Here is a 14,865-nt window from a genome sequence, read left to right as displayed (position 1 = left end):
TTCCCAAGGACTGGAGTGGGGAAATTGATTACAGCCAGTGAGACCAGGAGGAGGCTCTCAGTTCTGTTGTCATAAACCATGAACCACAGCACAAAAGGGCAGAAATGTGATGACCCTCTGCCTTCCCTGGGAGGATCAGTACAGGTGCAGGCTGCAGGAGTCTAGAATTTGGCACACACAAAAGTGAAGACTGCTTATTCCTGAGGGTTTACTGAAGAGAGGGAGCTGTGATCTTTCAGCTCTGGGGCTAGAGATCAGGGCCCAGCCACTTTTATTTTCATCCTCTAAAGAGGTATAGAAAGCCTTCAGGAAACAAAGTTACATAGATCAACCAGAAGCAGCTTTTACTGAGCCTGGACCCCTGGCAAGGGTGGTGCAACTCCACCCAGGCAAAGATAACCTAAGAATTAGTGCAGCAGGCCCTTCCTCTAGAAGACCAGCTGGAACATCAGGCCAACACCAAGTTTACAGAGCACACATGACTGCAAAAGTCCAGTGATAGGGGAAATTAGTATATAGAATTTGAGGGTTTTTTTCTCATGGTTCATTTATCTTTCAGTTTATAATTTTCATTTTCAACTAGTTTCTTATTTTATCAACTCTTTGTTTTTAAGTCTTTTTTAACTTTCATTTTTACATTTACATATTATAGGTGTAGTCTTCACTTTTGGCTTCCTTTCACTGTATTCAATTTTATTTTTGTGTATATATATAATCAGTTTTGCTTTCTTTACAATTTTGGGATTTAGTGTCTTCTAACAAACAGACCAAAATACACCCAGGACCAAGCGGATCACCCTGTTTGTCTACGTGGGAGATTATATTCCCACCACCTTTATTTATTTATTTATTTATTTATTTATTTATTCCTTTTCTTTTTTGGTTTCTGACCTCTTTGGATTACTGCCTAGTGTATATTTTGCTTGGGTCGTGGTTGATATTTTTAATTTTGTTTTCTCATTCATCCATTCTCCTCTGGGCAGATGACTAGGAGGAGGAATTCACAGCCAAAGCACCAGTGGTAATACTCTCTGCCACAGATCTAATCAATATGGATATAACTAAAATGTCAGAGCTGGAATTCAGGATAAAAATTATAAACTTACTAGTTGGGCTTGAAAAAAGTAGAAGAGACATTAGAGAATCTCTTATTGCAGATATAAAATCTAATCAGGCCAAAATTAAAAATGCTTTAACTGAGATGCAGGCTAAATTGGATTCTCTAACAACTAGGGTCAATGAAGCAGAAGAAAGAGTGACATAGAAGACAAGTTGATGGAAGGGAAGGAAGCTGAAGAAAACAGAGGAAAACAACTAATGGACTGTGAGGGGAGTCTGAGAAATCAGTGAAATCATAAAGCAAAACATTAGGATTATTGGGGTCCCAGAGGAAGAAGAAAGAGTGAGAGAGGGACAGAAGGTATATTTGAGCAAATCATAGATGAGAACGTCTCTAAGCTGGGGAAGGAAACAGGCATTCAAGTCTATGAGGTAGAGAGGACTCCCCTCAAAATCATTAAAAATAGATGAACATCTGACATATATAATAGTGAAGCTTGCAAATTCCAGAGATTAAGTCCTGAAAGCAGCTCAAGACAAGAGGTTCTTAACCTACAGTGATAGGAACATCAGGCTGGCAGGCCAGAAAGTGTTGGCATGATGTATTCAGCATACTAAATGAGAAAAACATGCAGCTAAGAATACTTTATCCAACAAGGGTGTAATTTAGAATGGAAGGAGAGATAAAGAACTTCCAGGACAAAAAGAAACTAAAAGAATTTGTGATCACTAAACCAGTCCTGCAAAAAATATTAAAGGGGATCCTTGAAGTGAAGAGAGAGCCCCAAGTGACGTTAACCAGAAAGAAACAGAGACAGTCTACAGAAACAGGGACTTTACAGGTAATGCAATGGCACTAAATTAATATTTTTCAGTAGTTACTTTGAATGTAAATGGATTAAATGCTCTAATCAAAAGACACAGGGTATCAGATTGGATAAAAAAGCAAGACCCTTCCATATGCTATCTACAGGAGACTTTTTTTAGACCTAAAAACACCTCCAGACTGGAAGTGAGGGAGTGGAGAAATATTTATCATGCTAATAGACATCAAAAGAAAGCTGGGGTAGCAGTCTTCGTATTAGACAAATTAGATATTAAACCACAAACTGTAGTAAGGGATGAGACTTACTACATCTTACATGTAGTAAGAGATGTAGAAGAGGGACACTAAATCATACTCAAAGGGTCCATCCAAAAAAAAGATCTAATGATTATAAACAGTTATGGTCCTAAGTTGGGAGCAGCCAATTATATAAATCAATTAATAATCAAACTAAAGATGCACATCAATAATAATACAGTAATAGTAGGTGACTTCAGCACCGAACTCACAACAGTGGACAGATCATCTAAGCAGAAGGTCAACAAGGAAACAAGGGCTTTGAGTGACACACTGGACCAAATGGACTTCACAGATATATTCCATCTTAAAACAACAGATTACACATTTCTTCTCAAGTGCACATGGAATATTCTCCAGAATAGATCGCATACTGGGTCATAAATCAGGTCTCAGTGGTACCAAAAGTTGGGATCATTCCCTGCTTATTTTCAGAGCACAATGCTTTGAAACTTGAACTCAATCAGAAGTGGAAATTTGTCAGTAATTCAAACACTTGGAGGTTAAAGAGCATCCTACTAAAGAATAAGTTGGTCAACCAGGAAATCAAGAAGAATTTTTAAAATTCATGGAAACAAGAGAAAATGAAAAAATAATATTTCAGTGCCTTTGGGATATAGCGAAGTCAGTCCTAAGAGAGAAGATCTTAGAAAAAAAAAAATTTAAAAAGCCTCAAATACACAAGCTAACCTTACCCCTAAAGGAGCTGGAGAAAGAACAGCAAACAAAGCCTAAACCAAGCAGAAGAAGAAAAATAATACATTAGTGTAGAAATCAATGAAATAGAAACCAAAAGAATAATAGAACATGAAACTAGAAGCAGGCTCTTTGAAAGAATTGATAAGATTGGTAAACCCTTAGCCAGACTTATCAAAAAGAAAAGGGAAAGGACCCAAATTAATAAAAGCATGAATGAAAGAGGAGAGATCATGACCAACACCAAGAAATACAAACAATTTGAAGAACATATTATGAGTTACAATATGCCAACAAATTAGGCTGATGCATTCCTGGAAACTTACAAACTACCAAAACTGAAACAGGAAGAGGTAGAAAACCTGAACAGACCCATAACCAGTAAGGAAATTGAAGCAGTCATCAAAAATTTCACAACAAACGAGTCCGGGGCTAGATGGCTTCCCAGGGGAATTCTACCAAACATTAAAAGAAGAAGCTGTTTCAAAAAAATAGAAAGAGATTAAAAACTTCCAAACTCATATGATGTCGCTCTTGCCAGCAAGAACGACCCGCAGACGTGATGAGAGGCAAACTTCTTTATTAGTTTTCTCCTCTTCTCCTACTACAGCAAGTTCTGGCAATATATTTATGTAAGCAGTCCAGCCCGACTATCCAATCACTGCCCCGTGCACGCGGTCTCCTCATGGACCCTTATGTAACCACATAGGGCTCTATTGTTCTCAAGCAGTAATAATGTTTCTTTCTTGGCTCCTGGTGCTGTTCATGTATCAGCCACGAGCGCACCCATACCCTACCTAGCCAATCATTCTCACTTCCACAATCTTCAGGCATTTTCATCTACGTGACTCCTTGCATCTGCTGGATGGCTCTCCACAATATGAGACCAGCATTAGCTTTTTTTTTTTTTTTTTTTAAATTTTAGGCCAGCATTACCTTGATCCCAAAACCAGACAAAAAGCCCAACAAAAGGAGAATTACAGGCCAATATCCCTGAAGAACATGGGTGCAAAAATTTTCACCAATATACTAGCAAGTAGGATCCAATAGTATATTAAAAGGATTATTTACCACAACCAAGTGGGATTGATTTCTGGGCTACAAGGATGATTCCATATTCACAAATCAATCAGCATGATACATCACATTAATAATAATAATAATAATAATAATAATAATAATAATAATAAAGGACAAGAACTATATGATCCTCTCAGTTGATGCAGAAAAAACATTTGACAAAATACAATATTCTTTCTTGATTGAGATTCTCCACAGTGTAGGAATAAAGGGAACATACTTCAATATCATGAAAGCCATATACAAAAAGCCCACAACAATTAACATTTTCAATGGGGAAAAACGGAGAGCTTTTCACCAAGGTCAGGAACACGGCAGGGCTACCCACTCTCACCACTGTTGTTCAACATACAGTACCAGCCTCAGCACTCAGATAACAAAAAGAAGTAAAAGGCATTCAAGTTGGCAAAGAAGTCAAATTCTCTTTGCAGGTGACATGATACTTTATGTGGAAAACCCAAAACACTCCACCCCCAAATTGCTAGAACTCATACAGGAATTGAGCAACGTGGCAGGATATAAAATCAATGCACAGAAATCAGTTGCATTTCTATACACTAACAATGAGACAGAAGGAAGTAAAATTAAGGAATCAATCCCATTTACAATTGCACCAAAAATTAGTAAGACAGGAAACAACACATTTGGGCGAGGATGTGTAGAAAGGGAAACCCTCTTACACTGTTGGTGAGAATGCAAACTGGTACAACCACTCAAGAAAACAGTATGGAGGTTCCTCAAGAAGTTAGAAATAGAGCTACCCTAAGATCCAACAATTGCACTACTCTGTATTTACCCCAAAGACATGCACCCCTGTGTTCACAGCAACAATGTCCACAATGGCTGAACTGTGGAAAGAACAAAGGTGTCCATTGACAGATGAATGGATAAAGAAGAAACACACACACACACACACACACACACACACACACAAAATGGAATATGTATATATTCCATTGTATATTACATATTCCATTGTATATGTGTGTGTGCATGCATGTAAAAAATATACATTTTTACATGCCTATATGCATATAATATATATATATATTTACATGCATGCTCTCACACACACATATACAATGGAATATTATTCAGCCATCAGAAAGGATGAATAGTTACCATATACATCAACATAGATGGAACTGGAGGGTATTACACTGAGCAAAATGGGTCAAAGAAAGACAATTATATGGTTTCACTCATATGTGGAATATAAGAAAGAGCACAGAGGATCATAGGGGAGGGGAGAGAAAACTGAATGGGAAGTCATCAGAGAGGGAGAAAAACACTGAGAAACTCTTAACTATAGGAAACTGAGTATTGCTGGAGGGGAGGTGGTTGGGGAGATATAGTAATTAGGTGATAGGCATTAAGGAGAGCACATAGTGTGATGAGCACCAGTTGTTATAAGCAACTGGTTCAACACTACATCTGAAACTAGTGATGTGCTAAGTGGTGGCTAACTGAATTTAAATAAATAAATAGAATTCATATGGGAATGTAAGGTATCCAGATTAGCCAATCAGTCTTGGGATGGGGAGAGGAACAAAAATAGAGGACTCACAATTCCTGATTTCAAAACTTTATTACAAAGCCACAGTAGTCAAGACAATGTGGTACTGGCATAATAATAGCCATATAGATCAACAGAATATATTTAAGAGTACAGAAATAAACCCATACATCTGTGGTCAGTTGATTTCCAACAAAGCTGTCGAAACAATTCAGTGGGGGAAATAATAGCCTTTCAACAAATAGAGCTGGACAACTGAGAATAGTCAGTTGAGTTAATTATATCATAATTACTTCATACAATATATGGTATTACTTCATACTATAAATACTTCATACTGTATGTAAAAATTAACTCAAAATGTGTTAAGACCTAAAAGTAAGAGTTAAACTGTAATAATCTTAGAAGAAAACATGGGTTTATATCTTCATGACTTTGGATTAGCAGTAGTTTCTTAGGTATGACACCTAAAGCTCAAGCAACTAAAAAAAGATGAATTGGACTTCATCAGAATTAAAAACTATTGGGGGCACCTGGATGGCTCAGTTGGTTAAGCATCTGCCTTCAGCTCTGGTCAAGATCCTGGGATCCTGGAATTGAGTCTCCCATCTGGCTGATGCTTTTCTCTCTGCCTGCCGCTCCCCCTGCTTGGGCAGGCGTGTGCTTGCTCTCTCTCTCTCTCTCTGACAAATAAGTAAAGTTCTTTAAAAAAAAAAAAAGATTAAAAACCTTTGTGCTTCAAATAACACTATCAAGAAAGTGGAAAGAACAGCCCAAAGAGTGATAGAAGATATTTGCAAATCACATATCTGGTAAAGGAGTAGTATCTGGTATACACAAACAATAAAAATGCAAGGAACCAAATTCAATCTGGTCAAATGATATGAATAGACATTTTTGCAAGGAAGACCTACAAATGAGCAATACAAACATGAAAAGTTGCTCAACATCATTAGTCAAGATGGAAATGCAAATCAAAACCACAATGTGACACTTCCCACCCACTTTAGTCAAAAAGATGGACAATAGTAAGTGTTGGTGAGGATGTATAGACATTGAAACCCTCATAGCACTGCTATGGGAATGTGAAATTGTGCAGCTGCTTTGGAAAACAGTTTGCCAGTTCCTCAAGAAGTTAAGCATAGAATTATCATGCAACCCAGCAGTTCCTTTTCTGTGTTTATATCCAAAAGAATTGAAAACATATAAAAACTAGCATGTAAATGTTTATAGCATCATTATTCATAATAGTAAAAAAATAGAAACAACTGAAATGTTTACCAACTCATGGAATGAATAAGTTAAATGTAGTATAACCATATAATGGAATATTCAGCCATAAAGAATAAACTACTGATACATGGATAATCCCTGAAAAGATTATGCTAATGAAAGAAGCCATTCACAAACGGTCAGATATTGTTAGGATCCATTTATATGGGAAGTGTAGAATAGGCAAATTTATAGAGATAGAAAGTTGATTAGTTGTTGCAGAGGCTGGGTGTAGGAAGAACTAAAGAGTAACTACTAATAGCTATGTGATTTTTTTTTTTAAGGTGACAATGTTCTGGAATTAGATACAGTGATGGTTACACAACCTTGGGAATATACTAAAAACCTACCAAACTGTACACTTTAAAAGAGTAGATTTTATGGTATGAATTATATTTCAACTAAAAAATTTGAAAAACAGTATTACTATGTGCCAGCAAACAAAAAAGGAATAGAAATCATTTTTTAAAATGCCCTTTATAGTAGCATCAGAAATCAGTTTTAAAAAGACAATTTAGAATTAGAGCTGCATAAAGACAATATAAACTCAGAGCCATCAGCTGCCCATCCTTTACCACATGCAGAAAGGATCACAGAAAGCTGGGTTTTGAAACAGAAAACTAAAGCAGAGGTGCAGAGAGGTGCAAAGGTGAGAATGCCAGAGCTGGGATTCTGATGACTTCCTGTTTCTTGGTTTTAGTCCCTTCTGATGAGACGTCTCGCTGAATTGCTGCTTTGGATTCTGTGACATATCTGTGTTCATGTAACACATTTCCCCCACTCACCAGCTCTTTTTGTTTAAAGTAGCTTGATTTGTTTGTTACTTAAAATTGTAATGAGAAGTTGGAATGTTTACTATACTTCCTGCTAGCATGAATCTTCTATAAGGGCAAAAGTTCCCTATGTATTTTGCACAATCCTTGAAAACGGGTAAAAGATGCTTCCTATCAAACAAATAATATTTTATTACACTCACACACACACACCCTTCAAATATACCATCCCAAATCTTTTTTTTTTTTTTTTTCAAAATTTTATTTAAATTCTAGTTAACATACAGTGCAGTATTGGTTTCAGGAGTAGACTTCAATGATTCATGACTTGCATACAATACACAGTGCTCATGATAACAAGTGCTCTCCTTAATACCCATCACCCATGTAGCCCATCTCCTCCTACTTCCCTCCATCAACTCTCAGTTCTCTATCATTAAGAGTCTCGCTTGGTTTGTTTCCCTCTCTCTTTTTTCCCACCCTTCCCACATGTTCATCTCTTTCATTCTCAAATTCCATATAGGAGTGAAATTATATGGTATTTGTCTTTCTCTGACTAACTTATTTCTTTTAGCATAATGCACTCTAGCTCCATGCACATCTTTGCAAATGACAAGGTTTCACTATTTTTGATGGCTGAGTGATATTTCATTGTGTGTGTTTGTGTGTGTGTGTGTATCTACATACATATACCACATCTTCCTTGTCCATTCATCAGTCAATGGACATTGGGACACTTTCTAGATTCTGGTTACTCTTGATAATGCTGCTATAAACATTGGGTTGCATGTACTCCTTCAAATCTATATTTTTCAGCCATCCCAAATCTTGTGAATATTCCAGTTATATAATTCAGTTCTTATATGCAAATTCATATATCCCCCAAATAAAGATACATACTTACACCTTTAAATATAACATACATATCCTATCTGTACCTTTCTCAATATGTGACACAATGAAGGGGTCATAGATTTATACCCTACTAAGGTTGTTAGAACAAAATTTGGCTTTTTCAAAACAATCCAAATTTCAATTTTTCTGACTTCCTGTCAGACCATGTTATTAAATGATACAAACTAATATTCAGTTCAGAGACTATAGTTGCTAAATAATTGTTTCTAAATGTGCTTGAAAGTTCAGCACATACTTGAGTATCATAATATCAAATTATGGGGCCATATATAAAAACAGAAGTATGCACTTTAATTTACATAATATAACTAAAAATTATTTTCATGCTTCCTGTGTTTGAAAACATTCTTTTAGCAGTAGTTTCTCATCTATATAGTCAAATAGATAACATTTTGTAAAATTTAAGGAAAAATATTTTTGCTATTTTTAAGATATGACAATGTGAAAAATAGACTTTTTTGACTGTAAAGTATTTAAAATTTTTTCAGGCCTATTCTTAATATATAAGATTTGGGCATTTAAACTTTTGATCCTTTAAATAGATTCTCAGTAAGAGGTATGAACTTTGTTTAATTTGAAAAAATTGATTTGACATTAGTAAATTCATTTACAGCTGCTATGTCATTCTGAGTTGAAAATTTAAAATATTTGAAAAAACAAAATGATAAAAGAAATGCCTGAGCACTGTGGACTCCAATTCATTAGTGTTACCGTTTTCTTGATAAATAAATGACAAAATAATAGTGTATTTGACAAAAAATTTAGAGAGGATGCTCTCTCATTTAAAGTCATAAAGTACATAAATCAGAACTGCAAAAGTCAAAGTAATATTCTTTTGGAAATATTAACCCCAGGAGTGCCTGGGTGGCTCAGTCAGTTAACCTGTCTGACTCTTAATTTTGGCTCAGGTCATGATCTTGGGGTTGTGGTATCAAGCCCCAGAGTCGGGCTCCCCCTTCAGCAGGGAGTCTGCTGGAAATTCTCACTTTCCCTCTCGTCTCTCTCTCCCTCCTCTCTAAAATAAATAAATCTTTAAAAAAATAAAAAAATATTAACTCCAGTAGCCTATACAGAGACCAATTACTTAAATTTATAATTAGGATGCAAGGCTAAGTGTGTCAGGTGTAATATGCCTACTACTATCAATTTTTCTTTGATATTTTAAAAAAAAGATTTTATTTATTTATTTGACAGAGACAGCGAGAGCAGGAACATAAGCAGGGGGAGTGGGAGAGGGAAAGCAGGCTTTCCGCCCAGCAGGGAGCCCAGAACCCTGGGATCCCGACCTGAGCCAAAGGCAGGTGCTTAACCATTTGAGCCACCCAGGCATCTTCTTTGATTTTTTTTTTGAAACAACTAACCCTTGCCCCACCAGCCATTACTGACCCTATTAAAGTAATTTTAAATATTTTCCTTAAATACAATTCTAGTTGACATTAATAAATTTATTTTACTTTAGATAATTAGAATTGGGGCTTTAAAAACATACATATCTATATGTGACAGAACTATGAAAATATATGCCTTTCAGATTATTGTAGTAATGGGAATATGGGATTTATTAACCTTAAATTATACCTAAGAGTACAGCTTAGGTCAGTTTTCTTTGAGAACCTAATTTTTCCAATTATCAATCTCTGTAATCTTATGTTTGTTAATAAGACAAAATCAGACAATTATCAGGATATGGGTAGTGGTGTAGGGATGGAAGAGCACCATTTCTAACACCTTTAATGTTTTTGTCACTTAGTAATTAATATCCGTTTGCTAATATTCTATAAACAAACTTATCCAGTCTTCATTCCCAACAAGACTTGCCAACTCTGCCTTGAAATTTGCGAGTGTCTCCAGAATCTTTAAAATTCAACTGCCGGATGGTAGATAGTTTTCAACCACTGGGAATAAATGTGTATAATCATTGGACACCATCTTGTGGTGATGTTTAGAAATGCATCTATTAGGAGTTGGATTAAGGAACAAAGCAATTCCTTATCCCTTACTGCAAAACAACAACCTACAAGGCTTTTCCTCCTGACTTCCCACCCCCCAAATCCTTTGATTTCTTCCCTAAATAAATTAAATGCATTATTAGAGGGAGACAAGGTGGTTGCGAGATCAAGCTCTGGAATTAGACTACCTTAGCTAGAATCTCAGATTTGCTATTTCTTATCTAGATAGTCTTGATTCTCTGGAATTAGACAGGGAGACAGAAAATAAAAGAGATAAAGGGAAATCTAGGAGTTTGGTAGCTGACTAATAAATGTTCCAGAAAGACAACAAACAAATCAGAAGAAATAATTTAAGAAAATTTTCTACACTTGGAGATATAGATCTGCATATCAAAAAGGCTTAGTCAGTGCTAGTTAGGATGAATGAAAGAATATCTACAACATTTCATAATCGCAACATTTCAGAATATCGTGCATAAAGAGAAAATCATAAACACTTTCAAGGAACAAGAATTGAAATTTTATTCATCTTTATCAGCAGCACTGGGTGTAGAAGACAATAGACTTAAAAGTCCAGGGGAAAATGATTTTCAACCCTGTGTTCTATACCCAGCCAAACTATTAAGTGTGAAAGTAAAGTAATCTTAATACATCCAAGGATTTAGAAAGTTGAACTCACACACAGCTTTTCTGAGGCAGTTGCTTGAGTATGAGCACAATATAACAAAGCAGTTAACCAAAAAAGAAGTCAAAGAATCCAAGAATAGTGGATTCACTCAAGAAGCTTAATGAAAGGAAATTCTGGAGGACAGTTAAAGGACAGGCCTACAATATGTTAGGAGGAGGATGGAGAGCTTAGGAAAGGAAGTAGTGATGAAGGGGGGATAAATAGGTGGTGTCTCCATGTATTTATTTTTGTCTCTGAAATATTGAATACACTTAAAAGAAATTTAAGACTAAAAGAAAGGCAGCAAAACTTCAGGGAAAACAAGACAGCAGCTCAAGAAAGAAAAGTGCTCACTTGATTCAGTATTAAAGATATTTTTTCTTTCTGTCTAGCTCTCAAATCAGCCCATTCTCTGACTCTAGTAGTATCATCACTCTAGACTGAATTACCATCATTTTTTTGCCTAGACTCCTGTGGTAGCCTTTTTTTCAAACTGTGAATTTAATTATGTTCCTTCCTTGATTAAGTCACTGTAGTGTCTCCTCCTAAGCCTTAGAATAAAAGATCCATTCATTAACATCCCTACTAGGTCACGTGGTCAGTCAATTCCTAAGCAGCAGTGGGATAGCAGTTGCTAGGTAGTCTTGTCTCACCTCCATAGAATTGGCTGGTTAAGGACACTAGAGACCTAAATGGACCTAGACAATTTATTACTTATGTGGACAGCAAAATAAGATCAGCATGTTATCAGTTGCTTGCATTCCTAATCCCACAGGTTAACACTGATCAGATAACACAATGGTGGACTGCTTTGTTTTTGAGGCATCAACTATAGGCTGCAATTAAGTGGTTTTATAGCCTGTATCTGTACCTTGGAAGAGGCAAGGTGGAAGGACCAGTACCTTACCGGAACCAGAGGCAGATGAGAAACTGCTTCATGGCAGTCTCATGCAAGCTAAGGAAGCAGATGAGAAATGTCTTTTAGCACCACCTCACAAGATTGACTATCTTGACATGTCCCAAAGAGGTTCAGAGGGCATTCTATAAATAGTTAAGTCTTGGATATGGCCTATATAGAGACATGGAATTACCAGGGTTCCATGGTGGGGCCATTCTACAAATATAGCCTGACCACTCTCTACTAATCTCATCTTGTGTGCTCTCTCTTACTTGCTGAGTATTAATCACACTGACCATCTTTCAATTTCTCCTATATGCCATGCTTTCCCTTATAGAGCTTTTGCATATCCCATGCTCTCTTTCTCCTCCCTCCTTGCCTTTTTAATTCCTCAACTCAGTTGAGTTAGGGAAGTTAGGGAAGCCTTCCAAGACATTCCTACCTAGGATGGTGTCTCCAATTATCATATAGCATTGTGTTCCTCTCCTTCATAGGATTCTAAACAATTTTAATTTTATAGTTACTTGCATAATCCTTAAGTAATAATAGAGATAATATATGCTCTAATATATTAGTTTATCACTTAATTTAGAAATGCCTTCACATACTTAATTTCATTTTATCTTTTCATCTCTATGAGGTGAACAAAACAGATATTGTTTTTAATCTGTTTTTTTACAGTTAAGAGCCCATATTAAAACTTATGTTTTCTTATTTTAGTTTAAAGTGCCCTGTACCTCCCCATGTGTTTCTCATGTGAATATATAAGGCAGCATGCAGTGAGTAAAGAGGGACAAAGAAAATGCCATAGGGGCTCAAAAAAGAGAAAAATCACTTCAGATGGGGTGATAAGAGTAGATCTCCATGGTAGAGGTACCATTTAAGTTGGTCTTGAAAGTCGATACGCTTCTGATAGACAAAGAAGTAAGCAGCTTCTAAAACAAGAGGTAATATCAAAGTTATAATCATAGAATGTCTTGAGATGATTTGAATAATGACAACCAAATATGTTTTGATGAATTAGGATTAGTATTTAGGGTACCAGAAAGGGAGGCTAGAATTACATTGTGGAGGACTTTAAATATGGAATTAATTTGCTGGCACAGGAAGTAACTAACATTTCTAGGTGGACAAATGATCTGACCAGAGTTGAACTTCAGGAGGACTAACTAAACAACAGCATGTATAATAAATTGTAATATGGTAGGACTTGACAAGGATACCAGGTAACTGAGAGATGAAATTTTGAACTGGAGCAAAACTTCTAACCAGTAATCCATGGCAAACCTTGCAAAATATATTGTTGAACCCTTTCATCTAAAGACCACTGGGAGCACACCTGTAGTTGAGGAAAGTTAAGTATTTTTGGACTTGTTACAGCAAAAGACCACAGCTCTGGTTGAGCTGTGGGTTATCTCAAGGGGTTGGGAAGAAAATTATTTATAGGATTTTAGGTTGTGCTGGTGATTCTTAGCAGGGTTTAGGGAGAGCAGAGGTCAATTCTAGATTACATACTTAAAAAAAGGGAAGTATTAGATATTTTGGTGTATCTTATCTTAGATATGGGAAGATTATGGAAATAGTAGTCATTTGTGTTAGCCAGAAGAGGGGGATGTTTCGTTATTTTTGTGGTTCTTGAGTGTCCTTGTCTCAAGTTTCAGAGATAATTACACAGTAGTCTTATTTCGATCTTTACTACAGTCACAGAATGGCCTTACCTGAGTACTGTTTATATTCTGCCAAAGTTGTTTATATTTACTTCGGAACACTGTGGTTTAGCCTGTCAGCTTCCAGCTGCCAGGGACCTTTCATTACTTTATCACTACCCAATACATTGATCTGCTTGGCCCTTAAGGCATGTAGCCAGTTGCCTTATCCATTTACTCCAGGTGCCATACAAATATTATTATTATCTAAATGTGCCATGTCTTGAAAAGAGTTGACTGAGCAACAGCACTGAAAATGAAGAGTAAAAGACCAGAAAATGTTACAAAGGTTTTCAAAGCTCTTCACTCCCTCCAAAATTTCTAGTTCACTTAAAATCTATGCTCCAACAAAAGTCAAGTTATTTCTATTTCTACAGTCTGTGGTTTGCTGTCTTTGAATATTATGCCCTCTACCTGGACCATCTTCCCCTGGTCCCTTTCTCGTGTCCAGATCCTTTCTGTCAGTTCGGATGTCTCTTCCTTCCCTCTTGTTACTAAGATCAAGAAAGTCTACTTAAAATATTATAAATGAAGAATAAATTATATATTTGGATGTTCTAGCTTGGGGGGTCAAGCTGGAAGCAATCTTTTTCCTGTGAATTCATACAGAAAATTCCTTATACCCCCAAAACACATATTTCTAACATTTATTAAATATGTATGATGTCCTAAGTACTAGAAACTGTCACTGATACCATCAAAATGCTATTATGTTTGCTTCTTTCCAGGTTCTACTTTAAGTGTAAGTATAAAGCAGCAGAGAAGTTTCTTATTCTTACCTCATTCAAAATAAGAGCTACTTATATTTCTGGGTGCCTGGGTGGCTCAGATGCTTCCTTCAGCTCAGGTCATGATCCTGGGGTTTTGGGATTGAGTCTCGCGTCAGGCTTCCTGCTCAGCGTGGAGTCTGTTTCTCCCTCTGCCTTTCTCGCTCTCTCTCTGTCTCTTGTCACTAAATAAATAAAATCTTTTAAAAAAGAGTTACTGATATTCTGTGATAATTGGCTCTGTTTATGTCAGGGAGGTAAAGAGAAGCTTATAGGTGGTTGACGCTCCTTGTGAGGAGCTGGGATTGGGCTAATAGCCCGGCAGGGACTAGCTGTTGTCAGAAGTATCATTTTAGGGGCACCTGGGTGGCTCAGTGGGTTAAAGCCTCTGCTTTCGGCTCAGGTCATGATCCCAGGGTCCTGGGATCGAGCCCCGCATCGGGC

General features: G+C 36.6%; 1 protein-coding gene across 6 annotated transcripts in view; it reads left to right on the top strand.

Moving 5' to 3' along the window:
* The window catches only part of HFM1 (helicase for meiosis 1), a 118,806-nt gene that overhangs the window by 83,509 nt on the left and 20,432 nt on the right, over positions 1 to 14,865 (top strand). The window lies entirely within an intron of this gene.

The sequence above is a fragment of the Mustela nivalis genome (genome assembly GCF_964662115.1).
Source record: "Mustela nivalis genome assembly, chromosome: 10".
NCBI lineage: Eukaryota > Metazoa > Chordata > Mammalia > Carnivora > Mustelidae > Mustela > Mustela nivalis.
The sequence above is the reverse complement of the archived record's forward strand: the minus strand, read 5'-3'. Positions and strand labels throughout refer to the sequence as shown.